The 16,758-nt window shown below is 32.4% G+C and overlaps 1 protein-coding gene across 1 annotated transcript in view; it reads right to left on the bottom strand.

The window, feature by feature from the left end:
• The window catches only part of LOC126972799 (putative inorganic phosphate cotransporter), an 85,226-nt gene that overhangs the window by 67,342 nt on the left and 1,126 nt on the right, over positions 1 to 16,758 (bottom strand). The window lies entirely within an intron of this gene.

Here is a 16,758-nt window from a genome sequence, read left to right as displayed (position 1 = left end):
AATATGGATTTCTGCAAAATAACGCATAATTCAATAAATGTCAACACGTAAATAATTTATTTATTTTCTTTCAACTATATTAGTTAAAAACAGAGCCCAAACTCAATGTCGTCGCGCGTTTCTGTGCCAAGTTCAAACGCACTACCTACGTATTATAATCTGTTCAGCGCCTAACACAGCTACAATTATGTTCAAGCTAAAAGGTTTTCCTTACACGCCCGCGACATCCGACTCGTGCCAATATTTGTCATCTGCACACGAAGTTCTCGGACATCATTATTGGATAAACAGAACATTATAACACTAGATAAAAAAATATTATATTAAAATATGATAAATTAAATCATTATACATAACATACTGTTAATAGTGTTATAGACTATTTGGATATAGATGTAGAATTAAAATAATTAATTAGATTGTATACGCAATTTTTGTATTTAGTGCATATTATTTATTATATCTATTGTTTTGGAATAGTTTTTTTAACGGGTTGTTTTTTTTTGTTAATAATTATAATAAAGTAAATTTTCCATAGCATGGAGGATATCATAGAGGATGAACAGCAGTCGATATTTTAGGATTAGGTGCTAAGAAGTGACTTAATAGAAAAAAAACCCATACAATACCTAAGTACCTATATAAGTAGCCCCCGAACCATTGACGTACCATAAACAACTTGTCTTAAGCAAAACTCTGCCTACGTGTCTATTAGGCACAATTTTCGTTCAGTTGTGTTTCGACCGCGCTTAAAATACAACGACACGCAATGACAAAGTGTTCAGCGAAAAACTATCCAAATAACAGCATACCCAAACCTAAAAGCCTAATTTTTTAAATTAACAAAGTAAAGTATGTAACTTGGCGTTTTTAATCATTTTGCTAAATAATTACACCTCAACTGCTAAACCAAAATACATCGCCGACGAAATGTGCGAAAGAGACGGATCGCAACATAATCAATGACCTTTTTAGGAGCGTAGGTATCTATACAATTATAGACTGAACATTAAACATACTGCCCCGAAATAAGGTGTTTATTTGAATGAATGTTTTAATACTATCTAAGTAAGTTAATGTATAGTATGTATACGCATACAACGCCGCTGAAGAGCCGCTCGGACATTTTTGACGACCTTTGGGAGTCTAGCTGTAAGAGAAAAATTTAAAGAAATAAACATCTTGACTGTTGCAACTCAATATATTCTGGATAATGTTCTATATGTTCATAAGCACATTATGGAATTTGCTAGAAACTGTTACAATCATTGTTTACAATATGCTCCCAGAAAATGTATAAAACAAATGAGATACGAAATTTAAAAGAATTGTAAAAAAAACGTTTGTGTGGGATTTTGATTGTTATAGATTTTCTTAATGATACATGAGACTGGGAATGAAGCGGACACCCTCAGGTTCTTAGTTATAAATGTTAACTGTACGATGTTATATTGTAATCCATAATTTTATTTAAAAAAAAGGCCGCGTATTTCTTGCGCCCGATCTTCTCAGGTCTGAGGCAGTCTATTTTGAATGGGTGGTAGTAGTTTTTGACGACGTTTGAATCCTATTTTGAATAAAAAAAATTGAATTTGAATTTATTGTACGTCAATGAAGCCAACAAAACATCTAGGCGTAGTTACAAAGTATGTCATACAATCAGTTTCTATTAAACAGGTGTGTTTCATGTGTTCGATAGTTGAACACGACATCGGCTATTGTTAGTTCTATGTATTATTATCTAATCTCACTGTTCCTTGTTGCAACGTAGTACCACAGTAATCTTTTTGAAATTAAATTTCTTTAGGCGCCTAATAAAAGGCGCGAAAAAATGATGAGAGTGAAGTTTTAAGACTGTCACTCACGTTTACGTCACTCATTTTTTTATTCGTCCATTATTACGACAGGCAAAGGGTTCAAGCCCATACGGCCGTATTCATTATTTAATAATTAATTGTCACAGCAATCTTTGCAAGGTTTTTACAAAATTATTCTAAAAGCGTGGAATAGCACGAGGAATAAATCATTTTAATGATTTTTGCTTCGTTAGTTCGACGAAGTATAAGTTCTTGCGTGCATACATAAGAACACACACTTTATTTATAATTTAAATGATGATCTAGACTTCTAGTGTGTATAGGTTGTTATTTTATTGAGTACAAGTACAGACCCGTCAAACGTTTTACCATATAAATTAACCCGCGCCCGCTCATTATATGAATTGTCAAATGAAATGTCATTCACTGAATTATTTGTATTGCGAATATATAGCTATTTCTAAGTCAAAAAATATCGGAACAATCACCAACATATCACATACAAAAACCATATTATATTATAAATATTATTCCGATCAATTTAAAAATGTTCGCCAGAGGAAAAAAACCGGTTCTCCATTTATTAGTATAGATAACCAGTTGGGCCATATTTTTACAACTTCGTAACTTCAAATTTTCTTTTTAAATTTTAAATAAAAAAAAAAATAAGATCGCGTGATATAATATTAGCAACTTAGATCATTTCATCATTATGAGAATTGTCATCGTCTGTGACAGATCAGTTTGCGTCTTAATAAATTATTTTAAAAATGCCGTCGTGTGTTGTCAAAAAATTGTAAAAACAATAACATAAAAGTATTTGTGGATATATGATTATTTAAGTGAGAAAAAATTGTGTAACTGGTATACTCCGTAACCGCACACACACTAGCATAAAGGTGCTTCACTTGCTAATATCACGGCGCGGAGTCCTTCTTTTTTTACTAGTCCGGGTGTATGTCATGTCTAGAATTTCTTACAGTTCATCCATTAAGTTTTGTTCTCTCTGCAAGGCCTAACAAACCGAACGTGTTTCTCAATAATAAATTATTACAAATAACATTATAAATAAAACGTTGCTGATAAGATCGATTTAACTTTCGCAATACAAAATAATTTATATCAACAATAAGGTTTCGAAATGTATCACAAGATATTTTCAATATATGGAAAATTGTGTCAAGGCAAACGATACTAGATATTGAAAAAATATACAGAATATTAATTAAGCGTAATACGTGACAAGTATCCTTTTCGGGTTCCGTACTCGAATGTTTTTTTTTCATCCCCAGACCCAACCGGAGCTAAAGAATTAAGACTTATAGCGACTTGTAGCATTTGCTACAGCATACGCTGAGTGGTGTCCATTTTCACATCATTCTTGATTGTATTGTTGATTTATAATTATTTTCACAAATATTACTTTACTTTAAGCGATATTGTTGTTTTACTTTAAGGTGTATAATAAAACTTTGTAAATTAATTTGTGTGATGTGAACTAAAAAATATGTCATGTCTAAAATATAAGCTAACTTGATGATACAAATTAAATTTATAAACAGAATTGATGAACGATGCGGGACTCAAACCCGCGCCTTTCGAGTTCCGTCCCAGCGCTATTACCAACTGAGCCAACCGTTTCATGTTCAATTGTCAGAAAAAAATAACAAATTGTTAAATTGATGGTTAAAATGACAATTCTAAAGGATTGAAATAAATAAAAGATACTCGAACAAGATCGAAAATAAGGCTGCAATATCATTACGCGGGGAAAAAACGACGGTTACGGCAACAGTTATATTGGTTAGAAATTAACTAGTTACGGTCGGTCAACAGGCATTGAAGATGGGTATTTCCTATTTAAAGTAGGTACTAAGTATTGTATAGTTATATATTTTATCTACACCCATGCTTTAAATCCTCTATTAAAGATTCTAAAACAGTTAGCTTATTGCCAACATTAAAACACCCGATGTCCTAATAACCATTACATTATCCAAACGAGTGTTGTAATGAAATTCAGTACAACATTATATCACCCGTTTTCATAATAACACTCCTTTGGATGATATTATGATTACTAGGACTGGCTTTTTTAATGTTAGCAGTAAGCTGTTTCAGAATCTTTTATAAAGGATTCATATTATGGGTGTAGATAAAGTCTTGTATAAACTGTTGATAATTAGGTATTAATACACTCATGTGATATTATTATATCGGCTTAGTTAGGGTATAATCTTCACATTCGTGTTTTAATACCCCTTATTACACAACAGTTGCATAAATAACTAATACGATTACACAGGACCTTCATGTTCAAGTCACTTGATCGGAGGCAGCCGAAATTCAAATGGAATGGATCTAGACACATGGTAAGAAGTGACAGAATGGTGTCCAATATATAAAACGAGAAATAAGGAAGACTGCATGGAAGATGGGAAGATGATATTCAAAAGGCGGCAGTTGCGACTTGGATGAGGAAAACAAGAGATAGATCTTTGTGGAGAACACTTAAAGAGGCCTCTGCTGGTAAGCAAGTCAATCTAGAAACCAGAGTCTAGCGCAGTAAATTATTACCTATCTATGGTCTTTTATTTATATAAACAAAATAGAGCTCTCAGTAGATTTAATTAAGATAAGAAATGTAACTGTACTATAGATAGATTGTACAAGATTTATTTTAGGGATTCACTCTTAAAATCATACAATTGAGAAATGAGAGTTAGACTTACAGTCTAAGTGAAGTATACAATTTCTATAATAATTATAGTTGAGAATGTGCTTTAGAATAAGGATTATTATATTATTATTGTATGCAACGTTGGCTTCATATTGAATAAATAAAAGTCTAGAAGAGTCTTGAAGTTTCTTCGATACAAAAAAATTAAGTATGTCAAAAAATAATCGACGACGTTTCGACCAACCTAACAGAGTCGCCACTGTTTTTCCCGTGCCCGATTTCGTCCTGCTTTTGCTAGAAGTTTAGTAACTTTGAAATTAAAAGACAAAAGATTTTGCAATCACCTGATAATAAGTGATATATTTAAGTCTTATCTACTTGACGTGTCTTTGTGTTGACGATCAACGGATGAGCCATCGTCATTGGTTGTTGACTCATTTAATGGTTCTTACCGGCAGCCAAATACCACCAACGGATATCACGACAAAATGAAGAATTCACTCGCATCCCGTTGACGTCTGGCATTCCACATCTTCCTGCCTCGCACGGACACTGTGCGATCATCTGCTTGACTGACTTTAAAGAGTACCTCAAAGGCAAAGTCAAACTTTATTCAATTAGGCTATTTCTTTTAAATTACTGAATCTAATTGTTCATTGAGTTTTCTAACTTTGGCGCCAATACATTGTACAATATTTTGCGATATTAAAATGGAGTGGGGTGACAAAGAGAACCGAATCGCTGTGATTGCATTACACAAAGTAGGTATAGAGCCAAATGCAATTTATAAAACTCTACTACTCAAAATATTTGTATGAGACCTCTTCTGTTTGTGGCAGACAAAGATCTGGCCGTCCACGTAGTGTTCGTAAGAAAAAGGTGCTGAAAGATGTAAGGGAAAGAATTCGAAGAAATTCTGTCCGAAAGCAAAATATTTTATCTCGGGAGATGAAGATAGAACCTAGAAGATGTCGCGTATTTTAGAAGATGACTTAGGACCTATAAGAGACGTAGTGGTAATTTAACTGATAATTTAAAAAAATAATAGGGTGGTAAAATCGATACAACGGGACGTCACAGAAAAACTTTGTTTACGAATGAGATTTTTTTTACAATTGAGCAACATTGTAACAAACAAAATGACCGTATTTATGCTCAAAGCTCTGAGGAAGCTTCCCAATTAATCGACAGGGTGCAATAGTGTCCACCTATTCGACTTCAGTGATTGTTTTTTTATTATTTATTTTACTTAGAATACTGGCAATATTTCCGCTAGATTGATCTGTTGGCCCATCTAGCTGCGAGCGCTTGGCTTTAGTGAATAAGTTTATATATTTATAATAAAGTATAAACAGACAAAAAACTCATGCTTGGCCTGTTTTAATAAGTTACTTCATCTTCATAAAACTAGCGTGGATAATCGACTGTGAGGCACTCAATATGTGTTCTTATTATTCAATAAACAACGTTTATCTAGGATACGCCTACAATGAAACGTTCTAGAACATTAGAGTTAATCGTTTACACAGTTGTACATTATACTCAGGTACTAGTTATGAATTTTATGTATTTACAAACAAAATCTTTGGACGTGTTTGTCTCTCTTGATAGAATTTATAGGTTTACTATTTTTGAATCAATATCCTGATATCTTGAGATAGACAGACCAGTTAGATGGTTAAAAAAATATTTAAAATTTTCGGTGAATTTTTAATTCCGAATTCTTTTGTTTTCTTTTTAGAAACGGGTTTTAGTAATACATTCGGCCTCACCATATTTGCTTTTGCTTTTAACAGTTATTATGGAATTTTCAAAATTGAACGGTAAATTTTTATGTTACTTAACTAGTTCTTTGTGGAAATCATTAAACGAAATATCTAATACTGATTATTACTTTGTTTACTTATATAATTTATTCAGGCTTATTCGGCTATGTAAAAAACTATGAAGCAAACGCTTATCCAAAAGCAATGACAATGACGGGTTTATATTTATTTATATGTTATAAAGTATGAATTCAGAATTCTCTACAAATTGAAACCTTCATACATCTACAAGACTGTGGCTTACACCCTTATGTCGTTACTATCCCCCATACACCTATTAAGTGTTTTGCTTACAGCTTCATGCGAACGGCTTAGTTAGGGTATAATCTTCCCACGTGTATTTTTTTCTAACAATATAATCTGGTTAGCTTCAAGACTGGAGTTATTAGGCATATGTTGCCTGCCATCAAGTGAATCGTCAATGCTCTAGAAATGCACTCGATATTATATGAATATGAAGATAACTGCTCATGTTAGCAATTTGGTGAAAGCATGGTGGTTTAAGAAATTTAATCTGACGCGATCGACTTTATTTTCGTTTTGGTTTTAAGTGTTAATTACAATTTTTTCGTTACGTACATACGTTTTATGATCAAATGATATATGTATGTATATGCTAAGCGGTTCTGTAAGCGTTAAAGACAGCCTATAGAGAGATATATATTTATATTTCTCTCAAAGAAAAAAATTACAGAAATAAGTATTAAGAAAATTTATTATACGTCCACAATTACGTCACCTTTTTCCTCTTAATAGTGATTTTCATTATTATACCACTAGAAATAAGGGATTGCTTGTAACTAATTCTAGTAGTATTCTTATGCTACATAATAGCTTTAAGAGTAAATTTATACACTTTTATAATTAAGTCATAGCCACTGTTCAAGCATTATCTATAAATAAATTTAAATGTATTATTTAAAAAAAAGGTTCTGTCGTAAATCCTTCTACTCCACAGGTATATGTATGTGATCAGACAGCCTGGGACTAGATTATGATAATTTTATAGCTATAGCAATGACAGTACAATATTGTATATTTTATTGAAAAGAGCGCAAAAAATGAATGCTGGTAGAGTTTCTTGTGCCGCTCCTTCTCTCTCAGGGCGCCATTTGTTTCCGAAGCGGGTAGTAGTATCTGGTATATTAGAAATGACATTAAAAATAATTGTAAATTAAAGTGACAGTAAAGTGACATTAAAATATATATATATATTTATTTATAATCGCTTATAAAATGCTCACAGAATATACCTTTATTTATTTATGGTGTACGTGGATGATGCAGCTACTGTACTCAATAACTTTTGTATTAATTTACATTTACTTTTTTGACTTACTCGTGTAAGACATTGACTATTTGACGTTTGAGTATGTTTGTTGCATCATTTTACATATTATATTGTAACTGAAACGATTTGTAAATCGATGGAAATGTAAATCTTGATATAAAATAGTGGCAATGAGTTTCTTGCTACTTCTTCTCATTAGCTCAAACCTTTACGAAGCAGCGGTAGATTCAATAAGATAAATATTTTTTTTTGACATTCATAATTGTCATTTCCGTGACCTATGTGAATAAACTGATTTTGAATTTGAATTGAATTTTGAGAAAATAAATGCCTTTTATGCCTTTTTATATCTATGTACATATTATTCGTAGTTACTTGCAAATTAGATTGTCCTATATGTGCCAGTATGTGCTTCTCATTTATGGTATGTCATATATTATGTATATTAAATGTAATTAAATGCTTTATATACACAGCAACAGACATGCTTACTGGATAAGGTATTTGGAGGTAAACTAGTTTATTTGTATTTTAACTGTGCTGCAGCAATGTGCAAGTTAAAAATTACTGTTACAGTACTTCTCGATTTTAAATAGTATTGAAAAATGCGAGTGGTCAATAGAAAGTTAATTGGTCTGTAATATTATGTATCAATTCTGAATGCCAACAAAATTTCATGACTGTAGGGTATTTTATCTGATGATAAGTATCTATTTATCCGACTTCAAAAAAGGAGGAGGTTCTCAATTCGTCGGTATGTTCTTTTTTTTTATGTTTGTTACCTCAAAACTTTCGACTGGGTGAACCAATTTTGATTAGTCGGTGTCAAACCAAACAGTCAAACCTATCTTGGGTTTGTAACTACATACACAGTTATAGGTGAGATGTGCTTGAGTCGTGAGGAGGTGAGAGCGGGTCGCGGCGGAAGGACACCGATTCCAAAAATCTTAACTAGAATTAGATTGTATTAAAATACGCAATTATCTTTATACTTTTTAGTGCATATTATATCTATTGTTTTGGAATAGTTTTTTTGAAGTCGGTTGTTTTTTGTAAAAATTTTTTTATCGAAAAGAAGCGGGCACCTGTTTCATAGACGTTTATAATATGTATTTATGTTTGTTTAAGTAATAATTGTAATAAATATATCGTTGCCTTGTACCCATAGTACAGGCTATGCCTAGTTTGGGGTAAGATAATTTGTGTAAAAGTGTGTCAATATTATTATTAAGTATTATTATATTATTCCTAAAAACCGAACATTGAGTACATGTAGAATCACCTGGAGAGTGGTTTAAACTGGTTAAAGTTAAATTAAGTGTTATAATGTTATGTGAGACGAAGCCAAGTCACATAATCAGAGGTTTCCAAGTATATCGATAAAAACTTTATTACATAGTTCTGTAACTGTATAAGATGTCATAAAGTCGTTGAATCACCTTTCCCGCAAAGGCATGGTTTGAAGACCGTTAAAATTTTCATTATGATTTCATTCATATCCATTGTTCTGCGTGATTTCTTAAATAATAAAAATTATTGTTTAAATTGAATTATTAAACAGTATAGTTTCAGTATTTTTTCCTACAGCTATGTTCCCGACGATAATTGTTTGTTAGGCTGTATGATGTCTTTGGGGTTTGACAGCCATCTCCTAAGCGGCAGGACAGAATACCAAATAAATACCAAATTGGGGACGTTTTGAGAAAAGGAGAGGTCCGAAGCACCCGCAACCGGCGAGCATGTATGAAAAGTGTAATGAATGTAGAGGAAGCGCGTGAGGTTTGTAAGGATAGAAGCAAATGGCATTCTATTGTCTCTGCCTACCCCGACGGAACAAGTCGTGAGTGTGTGTATGTGTGTGTGAATTATTAATGAATCTGCCATTTGAATGTCAAAAAAAATGAATCAGTCAGGTATGTACTTTACTACGTATCAAGTATTAAGTAATTTATTAAGCATTTTATTAAATTGTTATCATACTAACTTCTGCCCGCGATGTCGTCAGCGTGGACACTATAAAGAAGGAAAATTACTACGCGTGCGTCCAGTGTAACAGTAACATATAGTTATTTATTTAGATTCATCAGTGGTAATTACAATAATACATTTATAATTATTATGCAAATTTACAAGGGTCTTATTACTAAATGCATTACCTTTTAAGGTGAATACCGCATGCTAAATTATGTGTGAAATCTTAATATATATAAATCTCGTGTCACAATGTTTGTCCTCAATGGACTCCTAAACTAATGAACGGATTTCAATGGGGATTACTTCATGGAGTGCAGTTTAGTCCAACTTAAGAGATAGGATAGTTTTTATTTCGATTTGGGACCCATAATTATTTTTATTTCCAATATTTGTTTTGTTTGGACATATTTTCTGTGAGAGTATTTTTGACGCGCGGTTTGACAGTTCTGCTGTGGAACAATTTCATTATAACAACAAGGAGCATATTATTATGTTACAATGAAAAATTATTGACAAATTCATCAAAAACGGTATTTTATTTATTATGTACAGAACAACGTCTGTCTGGTCAGCTAGTAGTTACATAAAATAAGTATAAGTTATAAAACAACCATTCTATAATGTAATGAAATTAAGAAATTAACAAAATCTACTAAGTACTCGTAAACAAGTCAAGATAAACGTATTAAACAAATCAAGAATACATATAAATTATTTATTTACAATACATTTTTTTACATTTTTGCGAAACCTACATATGTTGTATAACATATATTATGTTAAGCCGATGTTTTTATAAAATTTGAATTAAAACTATTAAGTATTTTGTGCGTTTTGCCCGTACCTATATTATATAAACGGACAAACAGACTATAAATTATATAAAGTACTTTTTTGGATTCCGTAAGTATTGTTTATAGAACACACAGCAAGCTTTTCTTTAATAATATTATCAATGTACAGTTTTTAATTTATAGCGATTTCATTACAAGTATAACATTTAGGTGCTATTTATTTTATCATAATATATTAAATGGTAACTTAAAGGTTATTAAAAATACGCTTTAAATGTTAAAAACAATCTTTATACTTATCATCGAGACTTGGTTGTATAGCGTAAGCGAGGTAAAGATCACTGGTTTATTAGGTATATTTAAAAATAAAACTTGCTTGAAAACTGGGTATTTTTATCTATTGAATACGAAGATAAACCAGAGTGCTGCCAGGAACTAACTTTTCCAATTTTCCTCGCTTATTTTTAATGGTACCTACACCTTCATGGTCGCTCAGATGGCAATGGAGAGGGCAGAAATGAGGAGATCCTTAGGAGAACCAAAGTTACCGACATATACCAAATGATTGCGAAACTGAAATGGCAGTGGCTTCGGCAGTGACGGACAGATGGCCGTTGGGGTAGTAAAGTCCTCGAATGGTGGCCACATACCGGAATACGCAGTGTTGGTAGGCCCCCCACAAGATTAACCGACGATCTGGTCGAGATCGCCGGAATACGTTGGATGAGGGCAGCGCAGGAGCGATCGTCGTGGAAATCTTTGAGGGAGGCCTTTGTCCAGCAGTAGACGTCTTCCGGCTGATGATGATGACATCTTCCTCGGTATTGCCAAGTCTTTTATTACATAAATTGGCTGTAGATAAAGAAAACGGAAGTGTAGTGGTTTGCAACACATCTAGATGTAGATTCATTGCAGAAATCAGGTCAGACAGGTCTTCTATCAATATTATTCTCATTTGTGAAACCCCGTGGCTGGTTGAAGCTAGTAAATTATATGCAAAGTGTCGTAAATTTTAATTGCCCCCGAGTGTTAATCACGTTTTAGTCGTAACTATAATAGCCCAAACACATGATCGGATGTGGTACGACCGAGGCATCGGAGGCGGTCGGGGGGCCTACTCCTAAAATCGATATTCGATATATCTATATAGATAGATATTAGTCGTGTCGAATCCTACTCTTAGTTACATCGTATTCAATGTCGAAACGATGATTGAACGAACGAAACATAATTCGGTATTATCGGTCCTAACCCTACTCTTAGTTGAAAGTGTCAGGGACGAATATTCGAATTTGACAAATAATCAAACGTCACTTTTACGATAATCTCAACGATACCTTCTAGGCTGTCGTTGCTATTATCGTTTCAAGATGTATAGATATATTTGCCATACAATATACATACTTAATAAATATTATTAAAATAATTATTTGTGATTTACTATTCAACAGGATTTTTTTTACTACCAAGTAATTTAAGTCATTTTGTTGATCGTTTATGCGTAGAAAGTAATGCAAATGGCCGCCTGAGAAATAGGAAGTCGACGAGAAGGGTTGAGTTACTTTTTTTTACATTTAACTATCGGCAAGTTTAGTATTATTTATTCAATTTTAAGTGGTCATATTATATTCATTACATAATTTTTGAATATTTACATTTTGTGTAAATGATATCAAATTGGTGGTCTATTATATTAGAGTCTAGCGCCTAAACTCTGTTTTGACTTTTGACATTTAACAGTGACATAGCACAGATAATATTTACTTTTTCAAGGTTTGCGCATAAATCATCAACTCTAACTTCGTAAAAAAGTCAAAATATTAGTTTATGGTTACGATAAACGACGACCTGTATTAGCCGAGTGGTTAGAGATCCTACCTACTAAGCTAGAGGTCCCGTTTTTCGTTCTGTTTGTTTCCGAGTCATGGATGTTTAAATGTATTTATGTATGTTTATATGAATTTATGTATGTTTAAGTAAGTATATTGTATTAAATATATCATTGTCTTGTAACACAGGCTATATATGCTCAACTTGGGGCAAGATAATTTGTGTAAAAAGCTATTCAATTTGATGCTAGAAATTGGACAATTATGAATTACTGCAAAAAATAAACGATAAGGAATTCGAACATTTGTCAGAGTTGTTTAGTAGTTAAGTAGAGTAGTTGCGATATATTCTGAGTATTGTCGTATCGTTCCGAATGTAGCGAGTAGACCTCCTGGTAGCGGACCATATTCGATTGTATGTCGCATTGTCCGCCGCACAAAATTATTGTTACTATTTTCCGGACCGTACCGAGTAGGACTGTGGACCAATTGGCACGAAGCGCCCACCCACGCCCACCAGACCGTCTAATGGTGAACCAAGGCTGGAGCCTTACCAAATCCGATCATGTGTTTAGGTTTTAATAATAATCATTTTGTGCGATGGAATATATTTCGCTACCGGACCGCGTCCGATGGTTCGACCGTACCAAATCCCATCATGTGTTTAGGCTATAACATAGAACTGTCATACACGCGTAAAACCGGTTGCATTTCAACGGATTGAACATCATTGTAATAATATACGTACCTACAATTAAGTTGCCGTACAGCGAAACAATAGAAAATAAAACGTAATACACGACTGCTTGGTATTGAAAATGCAATATTCTAATAGATAATATATTATTTACAACGACATCATTTGATAGTAGGTAGGTACGTCATACTGAAATTATTTTAACACGTTTTAATAGTTTAGTATGTATTATACATACAATGGGATATTTGAGCGTGATTTTCAGCCACTATTTACCAACTCTTAACAACGTCGGATTAATTTGTTAGCTTTGCACATGTCTTATCAAAGACCGATGATAATTAAAAAAATATAATAAATAATATATTCTTATTCTTACCAAAATCTTCAGTACTAGCGATTTTTTTATGTCTGGTACCCGTGGGCGAATTCGGGGCTACGAAACTATCACCATTTTAAGACCATAAAAGCAAAACTTTCAAACAGAAGAAAATATTTTTTTTTAAGTTTCAATTATGAATATATTATAAAAACTCGTGAAGAAATCAACGGATTTCCGCATGATTTTATAATTTTTTTTATTCTACATAGTTATTATTTATTTACCTTAATAGGCATTAATTACGTACTTGTTTCTGGGTTTTAGAATGTTATATATTTAAAGGGTTTTAAAATATATTAAATACCAATAATTTTACATCTGAAATAAAAGCAAAATAATTATCATATAAGCCACAATCCTCCAGTATTCTTGAATGTCGTGGTGACCTTAAACTAACTAGACTTATCACTTCTGATGATATTACATAATTAAGTCAAGCTCTATCGTAAGTGACGGCTTAATTTATCAGCTTTTGATTTTCGCACTGATAAAGCATCAAGAGCAAAAAATTAATATTAATTGATAATGATATTGCTAAAAGTGAGTTTTGTTCACATTCAAACAAAACTTCTAATGCTACGGGGTTCGTACCATTGTACAAACTATATCTAACACTACAAACTTTTTATAAGTATTATTTAAATGACCTTTATTTTATTTTCATAGTAGCCGTTTCGATATTCACAAATTTGGTTTTATTATTGGCTGTGATGGCGGTAATTTCTTCAGACTCTCAATTTCAGCCATCGAACTATCACGGTTTATATGATACCATCGTTGATATACGGACGGACAGAGGATTGTCAATAATAGGGTACAGAACCCTTAGTATTCAAGGTACCAGCGGACTGTATGTGTATTGTGAAGGTGTGTTGGGTTCCTCTTCTAGTCATAAAATCATAAGCGAGAGAAAATCAACACAATATCAAAATATTAGATGATGCAAAATATTAAAATAAAAAATCGGTTTAGCAACAATAGCCTTCATATTTGAATAGACTTACTAGAAATAGAACAGGGTGGAAAAAAATTCAAAAGGCTGTAAGCAAAAGAAATGAAATGAAAAACATGAGCTTGCGTTGGGTTTTCCAGGATAATACGACACGTACCTGCAAAAAAAAGTGTTGGTACAGTGTCACGAAATATTAACAGCCCTGCGATTCAACATTCCTCCTCCTCTGGTCACAATCACAAACGCTTGCAAAGCCCCATTTCCATGGTTTTTTTATGGAAAAAGGAGAAGAAACGAGCGTTCGGGTCACCTGGTGTTAAGTGATCACCGCCGCCCACATTCTCTTACAACACCAGTGGAACCACAGGAGCGTTGCCGGCCACTTCCACACTCTCTATATCTTTCTATTCTCAGGAACCGTTACTATGTGGAGTTTCTTCACCGATGATGATAAAAAAAGTTCTCTTTATGTTAAGACTCTTTACTACGATATAATTCTTTCGTAGACCACATTCAGATCTATTATGCAGTTGTCTATCAATAGAAGCCCTGGTGACGCAACATATTCTTGTCTAACACTACGGTGAATGTTAATCTAATCAGTGTTCATACCGTTAATCCCAACACATCCTGTATAGTAACCGCAGAATATAAATCAGTAGGTACGCAATTTTTTTCTTTCAAGTAGGTCATATGCTTATGAATGTCACATTTGAAATACATTATCCCATTGACCAACACTTCGTAAAAGTTGACCTGAAAGGAAGTGTTAAGAAATGGCCACTATTTTGAATCAATATTTACAGATATATCACTTTGCTCACCCCATATCTACATGAAGAAAGTACTCCTAAGTTCTTCCCTAACCACCTTTTCCTTCTAGCTTTGTTTATATTTCATTTTCGAGTCAGAAAAAAAAATCATTGACGAAAATTTAAATTGAATATGTATTAGTTGCAAAAATATATTTTGACAGTAACATTAAAACTACAATATAGTTAAATGTCAATTTGCAATTTAAATTCAGTTCATATTCTCTATATTGCATAACTGTCAAAGAAATCAAACTAATTTCAAAATTAAAACTTATATATTCATCGACTTGTTGTAAAATTTCTATAATAGAAAAGGTTCTCAAGGACCAAATATGAAACAGATTCAATTTATAATATGCGATTACAATAACATGGGTATTCCCACTTGTATGTTGATAGCCACATTTTCGCCCGCGTACACACATAACTGAGCTTTTAAAAATCGTTGTTTCTTAAAACTTTTAATAACTTTATATTAAATGAAGATATCACAATACTTTTAATATTTTATTTTTAAGATACGGGCCAAAATTTTCCATGATGCGCGCACAATTTGAAACCTCTATCATTTTATTTATGTAGGATTAAGACCATATTTTCAAAAGTTTTCGGAAAAATATTACATTAATTGGACGTAGGTAGTTCCTGAAAAACGTACCAAGCCACAAACATCACATTTTAAGGAATTCGTGTTTAAAGTTTAATAAATATTAGTGTATTCCATACATGTGGGTTGGGCTAAGATCATGATATCATTTAAAGAGTGACAGTAGGGCTGCAATTTCTTGTCAGTCCGTTAATATTCGAATCACATGACCAGTTTTGTGTTCTTAACTCAATTTTGACATGATTGTGGTTTGGAAGGTTTTACTGGAATTACGTCCAATTGTAATATCGGAAACTTGCATAATATTATTTACACATTATTTTGTTTAACGGATTTCGAGTAGATTTAACATAAGTATAAGTTTTATTTCAACTAATGATATACATAGGAATATAAAACAAATAATTACTGGTTTCTAGGAAAATGGGAAGTACAGGCTCCAGTATCGATAAACCTGCGTGTTAAAGCAGGCTTAAATGGCCGGATCTATTAATTGGTTTCATTTAGAAGCTTTATTTTTTAATAGCTGTTATAGAAATGGCTGCAAAGTTATAGAGTACCTATTTGGAAGGAATTTTAAATTTGTAACTCCATTAATTTACGAAACTATACAGGTAAATTTAAAAAAATTCGACTTTAGACGAAATTAAGTAAGAAATTTTATGTTTTAATTTAAAAAAATCAAGTGTAACAAAATCCGTTCTATACTTAGCAATAAAAAGACCAAACGTTTATTACATAAAAGAAAATGGAGTCTACTTTATACCACTGTAGAACAGCCACTCAACGTAATAATAAAATTTAATTTTTTAGCGTATAAATATAGATTACATTAGAATAAACGCTGTTTTGGTTTCTAATAAGTTTATTCTTGCTGATTGTGAACGTAGTATTAAAGATATGACAAACATGGTCAACTTGAAAGTTTTTAAATATAAAACCTATTTAAATTAATATTATATTGTGCCTTTATAACCACGGAATATGTTTAAAAGAATATGCTTAAAATATTATTTTTAGTGAAAAAGTTGTTAAAACGACGAGTATTTTGTATTAATATAGACAAGTTATTTCAACTTTAATAGTTAATACTG

The sequence above is a fragment of the Leptidea sinapis genome, chromosome 27 (genome assembly GCF_905404315.1).
Source record: "Leptidea sinapis chromosome 27, ilLepSina1.1, whole genome shotgun sequence".
Classification (NCBI taxonomy): domain Eukaryota; kingdom Metazoa; phylum Arthropoda; class Insecta; order Lepidoptera; family Pieridae; genus Leptidea; species Leptidea sinapis.
This window is presented reverse-complemented; position numbering and strand designations above follow the sequence as displayed.